Source organism: Electrophorus electricus, chromosome 4 (genome assembly GCF_013358815.1).
Source record: "Electrophorus electricus isolate fEleEle1 chromosome 4, fEleEle1.pri, whole genome shotgun sequence".
In the NCBI taxonomy this organism is placed as follows: Eukaryota; Metazoa; Chordata; class Actinopteri; order Gymnotiformes; family Gymnotidae; genus Electrophorus; species Electrophorus electricus.
The window spans coordinates 7,409,178-7,428,908 of NC_049538.1; positions in this window are offsets into that span (position 1 = coordinate 7,409,178).

The window sequence follows — 19,731 nt, forward strand, 5'->3', positions numbered from 1 at the left end:
GTATCTGTCTAATTATTTATTTATTTATTTGTGTGACCGCGATATACACTCTCTAACAGCAGAGGGCAGCCTTATACTAAATTAAAACCAAATACTTTTTGTATGTCACCATTATTTTATTTCAGTGTTCACTATTATTTTACCAGTTACTAATTACATAACACAGAACCTGGTCTGAGATTCCCTTGAATGAAATATATTGTTTGAAAAGCTTTTGAAAAGAAAAAAAATTATAGTATACAAAAACTCATGCCAGACTAATGTGTTACTCCTTACTCTGTGTGTTACTCCATACTCCGTGTGTTACTCCATACTCCATGCATTACTTCATACTCCGTGTGTTACTGCATACTCTGTTACTCCATACTCTGTGTTACTCCATACTCTGTGTTACCCCATACTCCATGTGTGAGTATGGAGAGTATGGAGTCCTTCTCTGTTACTCCATACTCTGTGTTACTTCATACTCCATGTGTTACTCCCTACTCTGTGTTACTCCATACTCTGTGTGTTATTCCATACTGTTACTCCATACTCTGTGTTACTTCATGCTCCATGTGTTACTCCCTACTCTGTGTGTTACTCCCTACTCTGTGTGTTACTCCATACTCTGTGTTACAGCCATGTAAATCAATAGCTCTCCAAGCTTACCTATACCTTGTGCATCTTTGCTGATACTAGCTGGAGTATCTGTCATTACACTGGTCCCCAACTGAGCCCTATATTTTCCTTTAGGGAGCCCTCCTGTTTTCATTACCACTGCCATAAATAATAAACACTAACACGATATGAATTGATTCCATGTGGGAGGGTGCTATTTTCATCCTGCAAGTTAAAAGTATAGATGCCCATCCAATCGTTCTCAGCATGAAGAGCTCTCACAACAAATAACAGCTTTTGCTGCTTGACTCCCTGCACATGTGGCTCTGGGACTGCAGGTCCAGTAATCTGTGGCAGCACTTAGATATCACACGATGTTATTGTCTAATGCTTATATTTCAATGTACAGTCAAATGAGGGTTCTGACTTTGAGTGTAGTGCAATTAATGTGTGAGGCACACAAGAGAAAGACAAGTTGCCTTCTATCTTCTGAGTCAATTATAAAACAAAACAAATGAAAAATCATTCCCATGAAGATATGCAGCAAATTGCTGAATGTCTAATCAAACATGAAATGTGTATGTGTGTGTGTGAGAGAGAGCGAGAGAGAGAGAGAGAGAGAGAGAGAGAGAGAGCGAGAGAGAGAGATTTTAGTGATCTGCCTTTACTCACAAAGAAAATGGTGTCACTTCTAAGATAAACATTTACATCAAAGGCCAGAATAGAACACACACACAGATGTCAGATGCTGGATGGCTGAGAAAGAAAGAATGTGTGTGTGTGTGTGTGTGTGTGTGTGTGTGTGTGTTGGTGTGTGTGTTTGTGTGTGTGTTTGTGGGTGCGTGCGTGCGTGGGTGTGTGTGCGTGTGTGTGTGTGGGCATGTGTGCGTGTGTGTGTGCGTGTGTGCGGTGTGTGTGTGTGTGTGTGTGTGTGTGTGTGTGTATAAGAGCAAGAGAGAGAGAGAATAGGAAGCCTTATTTCAGAGCTGACAGAGATATGGTCAGCTAATCTTAGGAAGGATAACATGCTCATGTATCCCTGAACAAACTTTGAAAGAAGTAAATTGTAAATATTGATTTCTGCAGTGTGCTGTCTGTCTCCCTTAGCTGTGATTATGCCCATCATCTCTTAAGACACTGACAAATTCAGAAAGTGTTGACTAAGGGGGATTTCTTCCACGAATCAATCAAGAGTACTTTATTCTCCCACTGTTGAATTACATCAGATAACAGTAGACATCCCATCAACTATGAACAATGAAGTCAAACACAAACATTACCCAGCCGTAGAACCACGCTCTTCTGGAAGGTTCTGAAAGGAGCCCTTAGGCTGAGCTCCCAGAGTCTGTTATTTACTGGGGAAAGCAGCAGATCTTTCCTGTTTCACTTCCAGGTTAAGCTGGTGGCTTTTGGTCCTGGCTATTTTGGCCTGATAAATTAAATTTAAAAAAAGAGTGTATGTTTGTGTTGGGGTTGGTTCGCCAATTGTGACCTGTCAGATGACCTTGTTCAGATCATCGGTTTTACTTTGCTCAGTACAGATAGTTTACATAACATGTCAATACCTTACACAGCACACATCCACTTACATTCATCCTTTTTGCAATAAAACACTACTTAATAAATGATATATTCACCTCTGTAGACAAACGAGCAAGTAAAAAAGAAGCACTTATGATATTCAAACCTCAGATGGGGCTCATAGATGTGACCCATGACATCACAACCAAGCCCTTTCACCAACCTCCTTAAATGCATGCCTGCACCCTGCTGGGTGCTTTGAGAGCCAGATATGACACTTCATCTACTCCGGGGAAGCGGGACATTCCGCTCACCTGCTTCACTGCTGCTGTGCTTTCCAGGAAATGGAGAATATGCACCACGCAGCGTGCAAAATGGAAGATGCACCACTCGGCCCTAGAACAAGTACGATAGCTCAACTAAATCATAATCACAGTGATTCATGGAGCAATTTGATGGGCCTTTTTCGAAAGAGATATACCTATTTTGAACCAAGTGGGGTCATTTTAACCTGACAGAAGTTCCATCTAGGAATATCTCTTCCACGGAGTCGCTTGCCCGTTTGTTCATGTAGGCAGGCAAAGGAAAAACTCTGCAGAAGATTACTTTGTTATTCATGAACAGTGTCATAAAAAGCTTTCTGGAAAATAACTTCTGAAGTGAAAAAGAAATTAGGAATCTTAAAATTCCTTTTTGGTGCTCTTGGGAAATCTGGACCTTCTTTCTTTAACACTAGGCCTAAACATGTTGCATCTTGTAATATATATCAAAATATATATAAAGAGAGAATTAGTAAACATTTCAGTGTAGTACCCATGGTTTCCAGAGAAACAGAAATACATTTTTCATCATATCAGTGTGAGCTGTTATTCTGAATATTTTGTCCTTGGGTCTGATTTTCTTTCAGCATGGCAAAGTTGATTAAATAGTTCCACTGCCCCCATTTTTAGAATATTGGATAATATGGTTAATATTTTTTATACTTTGTCCAATCTAGTTGAGATTTTGCATATAATCCTTTGTAGAATTTAGGAAACAGAACAATGTTTTGCTCCTTTTTTCTTCTAATGTGCAGAATTTTCATCTGCTCCAAACGCAAACATGTATGGGGGTGGGGGGACGGAGGCGCAGGAGGGTGAAGGGTTAAACCATGCACGCACGCCCCTTTCTCAGGCTGAACAACTCAGACGCGCACCGATGTTATCCTGGGGGCATCAGCCGAAGTGCCATTGTTAGCACTTTGTTTTGTTAGCATGTGCACATCCAGGTCTCATAACATTAGGTTCAATCAATGCGCCGCTCTTTTGAATTACTGCTCGTGGGCCCCGCTTGGGAAGGCTCATTTGTGAGCGATCGATAGCGCGGAGGGATTGGGTGCAGATGGAGCAGTACATCAAGCCGCTCTTGATAGGGAAATCATTGAGGTCAGTGCTGAGGAGGCTGGAGGTTATCGAGGTAGTTAGACTCCCGCAACTACACAGCGTGTACATAAAAGGCGCGGACGAGAGAGAGCACTGCCGGGGCCACCTTTAACTTGCGGTGCATAGTGATATGCAGCGTTCGGGGTGATTCGATGGGCTCCGTGTTGACCATGGCGTCTCTGGGCACGTGAACTGTGTCCGAATCCCTGACCCTGCTGTTCCTGCATAGTCCGCCTCCAACCACCTTCTCTTATCGAGGCCCTACTAAGAAGCTCGTGCCTCTGGCCTTTGCGTAGGACGAGGGAAAATGCTGTGTTGAGCTTGTATACAAGCTGTTGTTGGTTTACGCTCAGTCCCTTACCACAACGATTTTCCAAACGAACGCACGTGATAATGGTTGGAAATATGCAACCAGGCCTAATTAATTGAGCTTTGTACTGCAGAAGATGTAAAACAACTCAGATTCTAAAATGCTATTTTATTTCACAAGCATCAGAGTAAAGCACCATTTCATAAATGCTTGCCGATGTACCTACGCGAAGTTGTGCAATAGCCGATGAGGGCATTTGCTGTTAAGTGATGATGTCGGTGACTATTGTCTACAGTGCAGACATGGGGGTTTTAAAGATCCGCTAATTGGATTCAGCTGGAGAAATGACATTGCATAGGTCAGTTCTCTCATATGCAGTCACTGGCCAAAACACTGTGTCCATTATGCATGATTGATTAGATTGTGCTGATAGGATTTAGGATGTTTTTTCTCTGTTTTGGTAAATGACTGCACTAGGCAGCTGCGTTTGGACTTCTGTCTAAACACTTAACACAAGGCCAGTGCCTGGAGCACTATTTGCCCTTTAATTGCCATTTACGTACTAGGTTCACCATTTTTAACTTCTTAAACTCGTCACTCTTTGTGTCAATGTCACTGTTCTAAAGTGGCACTGATTTAGGGTAATCGAAGTCCAAATGGTCATCATTATTTAACGAATCTCTGTGTTTGACTTTGCCTTGTATGCAGTTATTGCCAAGAAAAAAAGATTTACGCTCCATGCCTATTTGTAGAATACATTCTGATTTCCACGTGCCGCTATAACATTTAGTCTATGGCTGTGTGCAGCGTCTAAAGGAGCTTATCTTTCTCTCTCGCCTCATTTCGCCACGTTTGGCCTTTCTGTAAACGACAATATGACTGCCGGATTTATGTCCTACAACGAGCTGACCCAGTTTCATTAGCCTCCTCACGCACCTTCACGTAACAGTGACAAAGTGAGAATGTTTACTCACGATTAGCAGAAAGCGGCTGCGGTTAATTAGTGATCTGTATTTATTGTTCCATTTGCACCTTTCGGACAGACTGATCGTTATTAATTAGGGTCACCGTTCCGAATGAGGCGAACAAGGAGCCCTTCACCCTATGTAACACGCTGGGATCGGACTCTCATTACCTCCGTGAGGTATTTAGCGCTGTAAAGGATTGACACTATCTAAAAGCTGCGTTGGAATTAAACAGCCATACTCATAAACCCTCTCTGATCAGTTTGAAATGGCCCCCTGGGTTTATATGGAGTCCCATTTGATAATGCTCTTCTAATGCACTTTTAAGTAGCTTTGATGCCCTGGCCACCCAGCAAAGTATAACTCACTTAAAGACCCCTAACAAGGGAATTATTTTTTTCAAAGCATGTTTGATTTCACATATTAGTGAAATACTGGAATTAAAGCTCTGGAAGACCTTTACTGAGGCTTCCATTGTGATATACTCCCAGATCCAACCACCCCACGCATCGTGGTTTTAGCTTTAAACACCAGCTAACATATATTTTCCTACGGAGATGACTAGTGCTCCACAAACATTATCCCACTCAGAGTACGGCTGAGATGCAGAGGTTTCTCGGGGACATTTAGTCGCTCTGATGACCCTGAAGGTCATGAACCAGTCCGATCAATTTCGTGTGACAATCTAGGATGCGAAACGTGAAACTAACACGTGGGATTTATTGGTTATATTTTCAAGTTTGAAAATTAAGTCAATACTTTTGTGAGGTCACATCGAAGGACCGATGATCTCTAAAATAAAGTCATCCAAAATGCAAGAAATCAATGTAACACACCAGGGAAAGATGAATCAGATGTTGTGCATATTGACATAAAAAAATTGGATTCAATTTAATGGATAAAGCCCCGGAGTCTTTCCCGTCCCTCCTGTGACTGAGCACGCTTTCTCACTGGAGCCAGGCTGGGAGTGTACAGGCATGACACATTCTTACGTTTAACTACCACGTACTACTTTATAACAACAAAAAAATCAAATAATTTAGTCGACATTTTGTTTTGTTGTAGCTGTGCACCATTTGCGCATCCATTAACGGACACAAATATAACCTCCGCCCTTTATCAAATTAAAGTAATGACTCGCACGTTAAACACACAGTGGCTACTGGATGCCTATGACAGTCTCAGGATTCAGTCTACGCGAGGGGCTATATATGTATTCCAAATTATGTTTAAAAATTTTTTTTTTAATTATATGAGCAAGCACATAAAACCACTGGACTAATTATTATTATTATACATGCTACAATATAAAACCCTTTTTAAAGAATAAATACGGAGCAAAAATTATAAATGAAACTTATAACTTCTTCAAATCACAAGCTGCTTTTAGAGAACAATAGATAATTGGTGTCTAAAATGTAAAGTAAAAACTTAAAAACAACTAAATATGCAGCAGTCACCGGAAACCATAGATGCTTTTAGCAGTCTGTGTTTTAAAAGTTACTTTTGACAATTCAATTCACCTTTTACTTTCGCCTCTTTTACCAAGAGATAAACGGTTTGACTTAGTGAAGCTATCAGATATCTTCTCACAGCCGATAAAAATATGGACGTAAGAATTGTTCATACCATATGATGGCGCTGCAGTCTCACTCTTAGCTGAGATTTGACGGGCTGTGCTGTATCCCGCTATAAAGAAAGTTACGCCAGTTCCTTGTTTTCTGTGCCAGTTATTTTAATTATTTAGTAATTTAGAAATTCAACATCATTGTAGTTTAATTAATATGAAATTAAATTAAGATGAAAACCAAAAATATTAACTGATTAAGTGATTTTTGTCACATACGTTTAGAGAGGTACGTGATCATAGTAATTCCACTACCAAATCTGCCAAAAAAGTATCTTCAAGACTTGTTCAGATTATTTCACACAGCACTGTGCCTGCAAAGCAAAGAGAGGTATGCGTACAAGATTAAAATTAGGATTAGGGTTATGATTTCTCTAACTCTCACACAGAATTTGCTCCTCGGGATACCGTGTTGCCGTGATCGTTCCTGTCCCTGACGGTGAGCCCGTCTCCATGCTGCCTGACAAGGCGCTAAGATGCCGAGCGCCTGCGTGAATTGTGAAAGAGCCCGGCGGGTGGGTAACGGGGCCTGGTTGTTTGTTGATTACCATACAAAGTGGCGCAATGGGACTCCATTAATCAGAGCGGTCTGTCACATTCCATATGACTTACAAGACCCCCAACCCTTCACTGCTGTCTCCACGAACCTCCCGTTTTTGCTCAGAATGTGCAATAAAACTCTCGAGAGTGATCAGCATATTCTTCCAAAAAAACCGGAAATGCATGCGCAGCAGCCGTCCGTCATGAGAAAACAGGACAGCGCACTGAACGGGCGTCCCTCTGCCTGTTCCATGTCTGAACACTTTCCACTGGCTCTCCTAATGGATTTTTTCCCAGGCTATTTTTTTAAAGGCTATCGTAGCGTAGTCCTTAGAGACAGCAACAACAGCAACAATAATAATACTTCAACAACAACAACAATAATAATAATAATACTTCTAGAACTACCTAGTCAAGTCTCATAATGCTCCTGATTGGTTTGATATGATAGGCTGAAATCTGAATCTGAAAACTGAAATTTTGCCAATATAAGTTTCTAAACCCTTTTTATTTATTAAGTTTGCTTACATACACACTTACTTGTTTTGGCATGAAAAATATATTCTTTAGACTCAATGGATCCACCTGGAGCTTTTTGCGGATTCACGCACATACTCAAGAACAGGAAAATAACTTGTCATATTATATTTCTGTTCTACGTGCAAAAGGCTCGTGGTCAGGTTCAAGTGCTGCCAGGCAGTGATCCTGAACAATGACCCTCTGATTGGCTCTTTCGCGTCCTGGTGCCACAGAGACGAGTGCCGTGGCACCCAGTGGTCATTCAGAGCACAAAGCAAAGCCATTTGTCTCCCGCTCGTTCGTCCATCTGCTGTCAGACAAGCCCAGGGCTCAACACATCTCTTTCCTTTTTCACTGGGAGTGATGAGGGCACAGTTAGACAGTGGCATCCAGTCAAACACCTGCGACCTTTTTGGTTGCTGGAAGATGATCACCAAGTTGATGATCTGTTTTTTAAGTGCCTCTGGACATTTTTAATTCAACAGCGCTGTAATTAAACAGTTCAGCAGTTCACAGAGTGGTTGATTGCATGATCACCACTCCTCTTCTTGCAGGCTTATTGGGAATTCAGGCCTGAAGGGCTGCTTTTGAAGTTTTCTCTTGCCGCTAAGTTATATTGGTTCTAGAATCACCACAAGCAGACCTAATGTCGTTTATACGAGACACATCCTGCCAGGAGCCATTCAAAGCTCAGGGCGTCCCAGGGAGAGATCCTCTTTATTCTCACAGCCTCTGGAGACATTCTCCCAGGGTAAGGATCCAGCCAGAAGGTGAGGTCAACTATGAGCAAACACCCCCGCCCCAGTAATGGTTCAAAGTGGATTTAATGTTTCACAAAGCATTCTCCATTTTCCCAGAGTACAATGGTCATCAAGCTCTCACACTTTGCTCGAGGAGGTTTTATAATCTTAATCAGAAAGAAGTCCTGACTGTGTTCCTGTTGTCTGCCCTATGCTATGTTATAAAGCATACAGAATATATAGTTTTGCAAATTGATCACATTTGCATTATAGGAAAGAAGTGAGTATGGAGTAAGAGTTCACTTTTTTGCAGCTGCTAGTTTTGATGACGGAATGCTTGAATTTCCAATTGTTGCCCGAGCGAGCAGAAAGCGGAGTGAAACCGAAGTACCTCCCACTCTCACAACCAAGTTTTCATTCTTTGCACCTCCCTTTCTTTCGGTCTGCAGTTCTGCCCAGGTGTGATGTGTGTTCCCGGACAGGCACCAATCCCGGCACAAACATAGAGAGGAGGAGAGAGAGAGAGAGAGAGAGAGCAAAGGAGAGACAGAGAGATAGAGAGAGGGCGAGGAAGCCAGCTGTAGTTCCAGTGCCCTGCTCCCCGTGTGTTCCCCCTCATTAGGCTTGCAGGCAGCGTGAGTATGACCCCTTCCCCACCCCCCCAGCCTCCCCCGACGTCCACCCCACTGCTGTTGTTTCGCCAGGACTTGTGGCGGTGCAGGGGGAGCCGCTGAAATGACGGGACATGCCAACAAATTGCATCACTTCTGCTTCAGTGGCCAGGGACAAAACAGTGCCATATGCCCCGCGCCCAGCCGTGAATGGGGCTCATTTCCATGGGCTGCACCGGCCCCCTGGATCCCCCACCCCACCCCTGGACCCATTCACCCAGGAGACGATTGCATCGAATCATGTCACACTGATGAAGTGCTAGACACTATCTGTGATCATTATATGTAAAAAAAAACAAAAAAAAAAAACTGCTTATTTAAATAAATCTTTCATATAGGCAAAAATCTTGAAAATCTTTCATAGACTCATTCTAGAACTGACATTTTTCATGGCCATTTCCACTTTAATATGGATCATACTCAGTTGCATTTTTTTTAAACGCTGAGTCCTTTTTGTAACATTTCGTAACATAAAAGCACCTTAATTTTGCCCCCTTTGTCTTTTCCTCAAAATTTCAACTGAAGTAGACTGTTCTTAGAGTTGTTAAACCCTTTCTGGCCTCACACTGAATTGGGCCTGGTCTCCAGCAGGGCACTGCGTCCTCATAATCACTCTAATTACAACACCGTGTGGATGATCAATCCAAACTCGGGGCTAATCTGTTAGCCTCTCCCTCTGCCCTCGGCTTGCACCTTTTCCATTAGTATCAGTTTATTTTATTAAAAGGGCTATTAGGCTCTGGTAAGGGAAGCCTTCCAAAGCTGTCTGCACTGGCTAATGTGTAGAAATGTGTTTACCGATTAGACGTTCAGAGAGCCTGATGACACATCTAATTACAAAATGTTGTAGACACAGCTAGAGAGGGAGAGGAAGAGAGAGAGAGAGAAAGCGAGAGAGATTCTGTCTGTGTTAAATTGACCATAGACAGTGCACAGGGTGTAGGCATGTCTGCACAGATGTTAGATGGCAGATTTATGTTCATTCATCTCATAAGATGAATTTAGCTACAGTAGCTGTGGTAATGTGGTCATCTACTAATTAAACGGTACATTATTGAGTGATCATTTCATAATTATATCAAAAAATGTTTACGATAGCTAAGACATCTATCCAATATCTATAATATCTGTGGCATTTATGAAAGATCTCAGAAATATATGGCCATTATTTTTCGATATCTACTCAAACATATATTTTGCACCTCCACAGAATATTTATTGCCAATTATATTTCTACCCAAAATAGTTTGTGGACATAAAAGCTTTTCTGTTGTGTTTTAAACATTGTAAAGTAGTTCAAGGTTGTTAGTGGAGCGGAGGCTTCCACCGGGGCAGGAACTCCGCCCGCCACCAACGCTCAGTGGTACACAACCCTCCCACCTTTGCAGGCTTGCCGCCAGCTGTTCCTTGGCATTGGGCGTAGCGATGCCCTCTTTCAGGATCTGCCTACTTCCTATTGGCCCAAACGGCAAGACTTTGACCGCACCCCGTGCCGCGGTGCCAAGCGAGTTGGGGGTCTGGCAGCCACCAGAGTGTTTATGTCCATGGTGGCCATTAATGGTGCTGGCAGGCCCGAACGTACTGGTGAAACATGTCTGCAATGACCCTGGTAAATGTTCTGACTCTAGGAGAAAGAATGAAACAGCTGTTCTAAGGGTAAATCGTCCGTCTCAGGGAGTGAAACTGAACATCACATGACACTTACTTCATGGTCCTCACTAACTGTGTTTTTAATAATGAAGTTACTGAAAGTCGAAACATCATAAAGATAAGTGGTGAGCCTCCCAAAATGTCATTCATACTAAACAAGGCATAAAGTGAGTGCTCTGGTTTATATTTCAGTTTATATTTATATAACATGATAAACTAAATATAGTTATAGTTTACATTTAGTGACTCTGCCACACCCTGTGGCACCCATAACAGGATTTTCAAACATCAGCAGGTAGAGAAGATGAGACATCATATGGAAACAAATCGCATTTAGAATTATTCCTTGAGAACACAGATGAGTTTTCCCTAGACTTGGTAAAAATTAAAATCTTAAATTGCCATGTTGTGCTTCTGTTTGGCACTGTTAGTCTGGCTCATGGTTCATTCTAAGCCTGTGTGTCCAAAGCACTGTGTCTTAGGTCAAGTGTTCGAATTCAGTGCTGGATCTACTTTCAAGTCAGTAGTTCGAGCTCCAAACAATTATCTATTTTTTTTCCATACAAAAAAAACTATTATTTTTAAAATTACTGAAAACTGTACCAAGCTAAATATGACATTCACCTCTTTGATTAGGTGTAACAAAGAATGGAACACACCCACTGATAGTCGTCTTTTTCTGTCATCCTTTTTTCTCTTTCTTTTATTTCTGAAAGGAGATCAGATATTTCTGCTTGAGGAGGCCTTTTTAAAACCTTCAGTGACTGCTGTCCTGGCCTCACAGTGATTGACCCCCAACAGCACCCCAAGTGCCCCCCTCCCCCCATTTTGCCAGCACCCGATGTGAGGGGGAAAAGTAATAATCTTGGGGCAAAGAGGTGAAAGTTTGAAAAATTTCATACTTAAGTACTTTTTCCCACATGCTGATTGAGGCGCAATTGAATTGAAGGCCTTCTTTAGACACAACTAGGCTATCCATGTCTGGCCTGGGTATTTATCCAAGCATGGTTACAAATAAATAATGACAGTGCTACTATATTTTTTTTCGATATCATGAAAGATGAATGTCGTCTCCAAAGAAAAAAAAAGGCAAAGAGCGTTTGTAATGTGTGTTTTAGAAACAGATATGGCTACATTTAAAAATAATGCTGTGTTTCTGACACTATAGATCTTGGTAAATGTCAGGGATGCTCATCCTGGCCTGACACAGACCAGATTTATTCCTTCAGCAGTAAGTAGTGTGTGGAAAAAAACAAACTTAATGCTAGAGCAAGGCAAATGTTTTCTCACTTGTTATTTTTTCTGTCTTTCTTTCCAACACACCAGCTGACTAAATCCATGAAGTCAAACAGAACGTCCATCATAACGCCGGGGACTTTCCATCTGTGTTCAGATGCACCACGACAATAATATCCCTCTCTGTGTTTTGTTTCCCTGAACATTTCTAGCATAACTGCACTTGTGCAAACATCGTTTTGAAAGACTTCGGCCCATCATTCTCAGGGCTTCACAATGGCGTCTTATTGGTGGATGGGATGCCCAAGACGCTCCAGGGGCCCCAAAGTCAACTTTTATCCATTTGTGTTTGCCCACAATCTTCTCCAGCCTGGATTTCAAACATGACTGGGTGCTCCAAGGAAAAGGCTCTCACATGGAAAGGTCCACATTCTCATCGCTGACCCCCACCCCTAAGGCCCAGCCTTCACTTTTTGACCTCTTCCGTTTGCCGTCCCAGTTCGGCACTGCGTTTCAAGAGCTGCACTCGTTGGTTTGGACTCAATCCCAGATTTGCTTAAGTCCACTCTGGAGTCCCCCGCCAAGCAGAACTTATAGGCTTGATGCAACCTGTTATATTTTACATGAGGAGGGACATAGTTTGTAATTGAATTTGTACTTCCATGGACATAGAGGCAGTGACTCACACTTGGACCAAGTCTGAAATGTTCTACAAGGCACCAAGACATCAAATCATATTTTTATGTTCAGTGTTTTGTTTTTTTTTAGTTGCTCAAACATAAGTTCAGTTAGTCCTAGCAGGTGAAAAGGGCACATTGACAAAAGTAATTTATAACTGCTATACACTATATTGTCACATATATTTTCTTCGGGAGAACATTTTTTGCTTGTCTGGATAGGATCTGTGATTCCTTTACGTTGTCCACCAACTGCCCCTGAGATGTTCAGTTTTGGCAGTTCTGAATTAAAGCTTGGTAAGGCATATAGTCAGTCAGCTCCGGTGCATGACCCCGGACCATCAAATGCTCCTCACATGGATCCTGATTGATCAGGAGGTCTCACCTGACTTTACTCAGTCATCAAAACACACTTGCTAAACAGGACTCCTGAGGATTGGGGGATAGATTTCTTCAGTCTTCCCAGAAGCCCTTGGAAAAAAAATTTTTTTAACAGGCCAGCAAAAATAATTATGATTTTATTAACTGAGGCCAGGTTTCTGCAAATTAGCTTAGAGGCAGAGTGATGTAATGCCTGATGGAGAAGAGATTTTAGCAAAGAGGACAAACAGGCTGCACCAAACAGAGGGCTTGTCGCCGCTTCAGTTTACCGCACTGGAGTGAAGACTGTGAGGTGCAAAAGAAAACTGGCTCAAGATCTGACTCAAAAACCAGAACTCAGATCCCAAAGTCTCCTTTATTTTTGTTCTGATTTTTATATCAATTACATAATAAATAAATGATGACTTCTTTGATGACTTCTTATTTCCGTGCCACCAAGATGCAGATTACAGATTATGGCTTCCAGAGCACTTGTAAACTCTCTCAGCTGAGTGCGGGTTTTTACGAGATGCATGCGTTTCTCCACAGCGCAAACGCTTTAAATTCATATCCATCCCCAAGCTTGGCAGGAACAAGTGGCAAAGTGATAAGGGCGTAAAGACAGTCGGAGCTGCGTTTCAATTTGCATCTGAACACTTGCAAAAGGAACTCTCTCTCTCTTTCTTTCTCTCTCTCCCTCTCTCTCTCTTTCTCTCTCTCCTTCTCTCCCTCTCTCTTCCTGCCCCTTTCCCCCCGACCGTGATTAATACACACATGTTGCACAAAGGGCTCCTTGTTAGCTTAATGGCGGGACCTAAATGGAGACTTATATTTCCAGGATTATATCTGTATTCAATTGCAAATGATTTTTGGGGGGACTTTTAATACCCTGCTCTCTTGTCTATGAATAATAGTATCATTTAAATGTAGCAGACACCTGGTGTACGGGGGGGTGGGCTCAGGGGGTAGGATGCTGACCTGCCACTGTTGCCAGCTTCCCTCTTTCCCAGCCTGGTCTTATCCTTACCAAGAAGCCTCCGATTACACTCTCTTACCTCCAAATGCCACACACTTGAAACTTTATTCTCCCTTCGGTAGAGGGGGGAAAAAAATCAGTGTATCGTGAAAGAGAGAGAACGGGGGGGGGGGGGGGGGGCTATGGAGATTTAAGGTAGGGAAGAAAGAAATTCTTATCAATCTTTTCTTAGATTTAGGAGAGAAGTCATCTGAAGAAGGAGTGTAAGATTTCAAGGGGACCTTCTGATTAAATACTGTAAAAAAAAGTACAGAATGGTGGTTTTAATGCTCTTTTGTTAATTTACAACAAAATGATTTATGGTTTGGTGGGGGGGGGGGGGGGGGGGGCGTTATTTGTATGCGTGCCGCGTCTTTCCCGTACACAATTGGGCCAGTATTACGTTGTGCAAATTTATACCAGGATGTTGGTTTAGAGTGTTTCCCTGAAAAAAGAGAAGTTTTTCAAGCAAGTGTCTGCTTTCATGAACGCAAGTGATTGAGGCCTACAAACAAAGCTTTGTTTCAAAACTCACAGATGTACAGCCGCAGCATGGCTTTGTCCTCCAAACCGGAGAGCTCCGTTTTTTTCTCTCTTAGTTTTTCTGTTCAGGCACAACGCAGAGCTGTTCCAAAAAAATACTTGTGCTCTTGATGGCCGATATTAGCTTAAGCTTTCCCAGGGCTATATTTTCCACCCAAGAGGCTTTCGTTTTCTCTGTTTGTGGGCCCAAAGAAAGGTGAACGCGCTCTTCTACCTTTCACTGTTGGTCCTATACAGTTATAATGTTAATGTCCAAAGGTCTTGGGAAGTGGTGTAGTTCTGTGTGAGCTGGAATTCTGCGCATCATCAGGTGGCGTTCAGCTTCTCCATAGCAGCTACTTCTTTCTGGTCCGTATAAGTGTAATAACTCATGTGGTTTTGGGTTGGGGTTTTTTTGTTCATTACATTTTTAGAATATTTTTCTGCAATGAACACAATCACAATTCCAAATCTAACTGAACAATGGAAGAAAAGGCTTTATCTAATTAAGCCATTCACCCATATCACAGAGGATGGGTGTAATGTGAAACGGGTTTATTAGCATTTGTGATTATGGCAATTGTGGTACTATAGTCTCTGTTGTTAATTCAGGTTAAAATACCTCAGCCAAAATGTTTATCTCTAAATAACCTGTTTAAGCTTGATAAACATTTGGTGATCTCATAAATCTCTGAGTCATAGAACTTTAACATGTAATTAACATAATATAGTCTTATGGCAATACAAGCATAAAATTAATCTGGCAAGATATCTTTCTAAATCAGCATAATAAAGACAGTTGGAAAACAATAATAGCAGAATGACTGAAAAAAGTGAATATAATATAATCCACTTTATGATTTAGCAGTATCATAGTGTAGGATAGAAATTAAACTGGAGATCTTTCAGTAGTTTCTTAGAAATCTGAGGACCACTATAATTAATTAATATATTTGCACTCAATTAATGTGTTAAGATGGGAGCCAGAGAATCGGTCTTGTGGCTGTGTAATTGTAGATGATTTTATGTGTACTATTGCATACTTTTGAGAGTAAAAACTTCATCTCACAATCTTGCATTGTACTCATTCTTGGTCTAACTGGTCATTAAGATAATTCCGTTCCAGAATGCACTGCACCGTATCATCATATGAGCTCAGTGCTGAGCTGAGATTGTCAGAGATAATTCAGACGGACACAGGTTGCTCTCTTATGTAAAACTGGTACATATACATACTCTTTAAAGGTTCCACCATAGAACTCGGGGGCATGGTGGGTAAAGTCAATATCGCTAATTGCGCAGTAGGGACATATTTCACCATAGGGACGCATGCCTCCATACTGAGTCATGCACAACCATGGAGAACAGGGGAAAGGAGGCAGTCTTTAAACTTGTGTTGTCACAAATACCACTACCACAGCAGTGGCTGAGAGAACCCAGCTTTATAGTCATGCTCAAAATCAAATTGAGATTGCTGGGATCTAATAGCTTCATTCAGTAGTGTCTTCTCAGTCCACCAAAAAGCGTTCCTTGTTCTTGAATATGTAAATTTTTGTGAGTCACTGGTCAGTAAATCTAAGGTGCTTTAGAAGCACAGTTACCCAGATGAGGAAATGGTATACTGAGCACAAAACAGCCTGTGGCTCAACCTTTAAAGCTCACTTCCAGATAGCTGGTTTCTGGCTACACAAACGCCATATGTTCAGGCTTGGTTTGCCAGGGCTCTCTTTGGTTCTTTGGTGTGTCTAGACTGCAGGAAATGCAAAACTGCATTTGTTTACAGCCATTAGGAAGTCAAAGCCAAGGCAGCGATTAAAGAGTTGCTTCAAGTAGGCCTGAAGAGCTCAAAGCCCTCACTGCTGTTTGTCCTGTATGTGTGTGAGCAGGGTGGTCATGTGTGTGAGTGTGTGCAGGTGTCTATGCGTGTGTGTGTGTGTGTGTGTGTGTGTGTGCACGTGTGTGAAAATGAAAGAGCAAAAGAAAGAGAAAATTGAATATTTTATTTAGATTCAGTTATATGCAGTTCCTTTGCAATAATAATCGAAAAATGTAAGAATTTTAAAAACGTTAATCAGGCCGTTTACCTTTATGAGATCACGTACACTGAATCCTACTGCAGTTTACACTGATCATCTGCTGAAATGATACCACTTACTAATTATCAAACCTTACACAGACCTGCTGGCACACCAGGCCTCCCTAGAGGGTTCTGATAAATACTTTTAGATTCTGAAAAGCTTCTCCTTCCAAATGTCCTTCTATGAGACTGACAGTGATTATTCGCCCATCTACACCACGAATGTGTCTTGCGTGTGGGACTTCATTCTGGGGTAAAATGAGGTACGGCACCATACTGACAAGCCAGTGAAGTGTGTGACTTGTCGATAGTGTTAGGGACAGTTTGATATGACCACGGCTTGCCAGTTTACAACAGAACCAGACACAGGACAAACAGCACACTGTTGATTTACTGCGTCTAAGCAGGTTTGCACTGTTTGACAGCTTATTTGCTAAATGCTGCGTGTTGCAGAGCACTAGGAACCATCCAGTGTAATCCGCATGTGAAAGGTAAATGTATGCACACAACATAAATTATATGCTTAAGAATTTGTTCATGATAGAACGTCCCACTAGACCCACACATGAGCCTTATTTAACCACAAAGGTCAAAGGCTCATTTTGAAGGCGGACACAGTAAAACCGTCATTTTTTTCCTTTCAGTTTTTTTTCCAAGGAAAATTGAACATTTATGCTCATAAAATAAACAATGTTTTCCACATTTCAGACAGTAGAGTAACAAACAGAGGGACTGGCATGTTTATGTCCCCAGCCCTTTGACCTCTGATGGCTTTTGCTTTATAGATTTCACTTGATGAACGAGGATGCAAACTCTTTAAGAACAAAGTCATAACACTTCTTGATTTCCAAAGGACAGAAAGAAATCATTCGAAGCGCTTAAATAGCCATAAACCAGATAACTGTCCCATTTAGATAAAATTTTTAAACATGCAAAAAGCAGACTGGTACATCCTAATATGCAAGAGTTTGCTATAGGCTACTGCAGCAACACGAACACTTGATCTCTGGGGCAGTGGCAGAATGGCCAAAAGCCTGTCATTTTAAATGGCTCCGGTGATATCTGAGAAGGCAACTGGAGTGTTCTGAAGACACTCTCTGTAGTTCTTTTCCATAGAGGATAAGCTCAGGCCCGGGGCTAAAAGCAGGGGGGAAGAGTTCGTCTTCGAGAGTTTACACAGATGGAATCCGTTCCTCAGTGAAAGCTCACAAAACAATTGCAGCAAAGATTTGTTTTTATTCATTTTAGTGTAGTTTACTTGGCCATTTTTTAGATACTGAGGTTCAAAGACAAGACTTAGCCATCGGCCCTTCCCTTAAAATGCTGTAATTGATTCTGCAATTGACTGCTCCAACAGAAGCAAACAAAAAATGATTTGTCATTCATTATTGTAATTGTTATTATTTGTGAGTTGAGGCACACTGTAGAACGTGCATGTTCCCCGTGTCCTCATCTAGTTCATTTTGAGCAAACCCTGGTATATCGTGTTTATCCACTGCTGCCTGAAACTTTAAAACAAGTGGTTTCCAACTAATTCTGAGCATTTTTAGGTTCATAACAAGTTACACTTGACAACTGTAGCATTTGAGTGTTCTGAATTAGTGCCTCTTATTTTACAAGACCTCATCTCTAGACTTTACAGCATGGTAGTGGGAACTTCCTAGGGGAGGCGGACTCATAAAGTCTGCCCAGACATATGGTCATCAGTGTCTAGTTTATTTCAAACGACTTTGTCCAATCCGTCCTAACTGTAAAAGTCACAGGCGTCAGTGATTTAAGGCCAGCGGCGCGTAAACAGCGGTGACACACACCCAGATTCTGTCAGACGGAACAGAAAGGAAGCAAAATCATTGTGCTCCAGTGGTCTGACAGATGTTAGAGGTCAACAAATGTCACTTTTACTCGATCACGAACACGCCGACAGCTTGGAAGTAGTTCAAAAGTTTGTGACGACAGGCAAGGGGATATGCCACTTCACGCGCCTGTTGCAATGTGACGATGCTCTGCCTGTTAGCATGTGGGTGATGGATGGGCATCTCGGCTCAGTTCTGGGGCTGCCTCAGCATGTCTGGCCAGAGTGCTTCCTACAACTTCTCTCATCCCGAAACTCCAGCAGGGCATGTAATACTGGATTTAGAAAGTTAACCTTTGTTTTTCCATCATAATCTGTAAGATTATTTGCTCATCATGGGATTTTGCCTCACATCACATTAGATGTAGAGACACTGCATGTGAGAAACTTGAGCTGCTTTTTCCATATAAATTAGCCGGCCATAATTGAATGTCTCGTTCATTCTTCCTCTGCATTTTCCTTTAGCTCAGCTAAAAGACAATAACAGGATCTGTTCTTTTTCAGGTCATAAATGTAATGTATGTAATCTCTGTAACCACCTTCTCTCCCCCACCTCCCAGTCGACACACATGCCACACTTAACCACTGTTTTTTATGGCCCCTCTGTTGTGATTGCCTATTAATGGGGATTGGGTGGAATACGCAGTATCCTGTTTGTGCCTGCAATCCACAAATTCTTTTATGAAAAAAAAACAAAAAAAAAACAAAACATGCTCATTGCCATGGCAGCTTGTGGCAAACATGTTTTATTTACAAGGTAAAGTAAGCAGCACATATGGCAGATGAAGTCGGGTATGATTTCACTGACCAGGTATCTGGGATTAAATGGTCTGAGGAAAGAAAGAAAGAAAGAAAGAAAGAAAGAAAGAAAGAAAGAAAGAAAGAAAGAAAGAAAGAAAGAAAGAAAGAAAGGAGGTGAGAAATTCCACATTACACGCATCTGCAAAAAGTTGCTTATTCCATAAGTTCCATTTTGAGCCAGGGGTTAGCCATTTTCCATCCGTTTCATACTTTGGTTTGAATCCCCTCTCACCCATCTAGGGGCTGCCGCTTTACTTTTACTCTCTGCTCTTTGTTGTCAATCTCAGCCTTTATTGCAGGGAAGCTGCCCTGACTCGGTGGACGTCATGTGAAACCGCGGTCGACAGGAGGCAATAAGGCGGAGAATAGCCGCCATCTCGGGCTAGTCTTCCATTCAGCCTCGCCTCTCTTGCTGCCTTCTGTGTCCCTGTCCTGCATTAAAGATAAAGAGAAGAAATCAATGGAAGCTCGGTGAGTTAGATAAAAGCAGTCGGCAAGGAGAGCAGCCGTGCTAGACGTGGGGAATCAAAGCGAGCGGGAATAACCCCCAGCCTCTCAGCACATAAAACAGCTCGGTGTCACAGCTGTCGCCATCCCTGGCTGGCCTTGTGCTCTTCACCTGGTCGG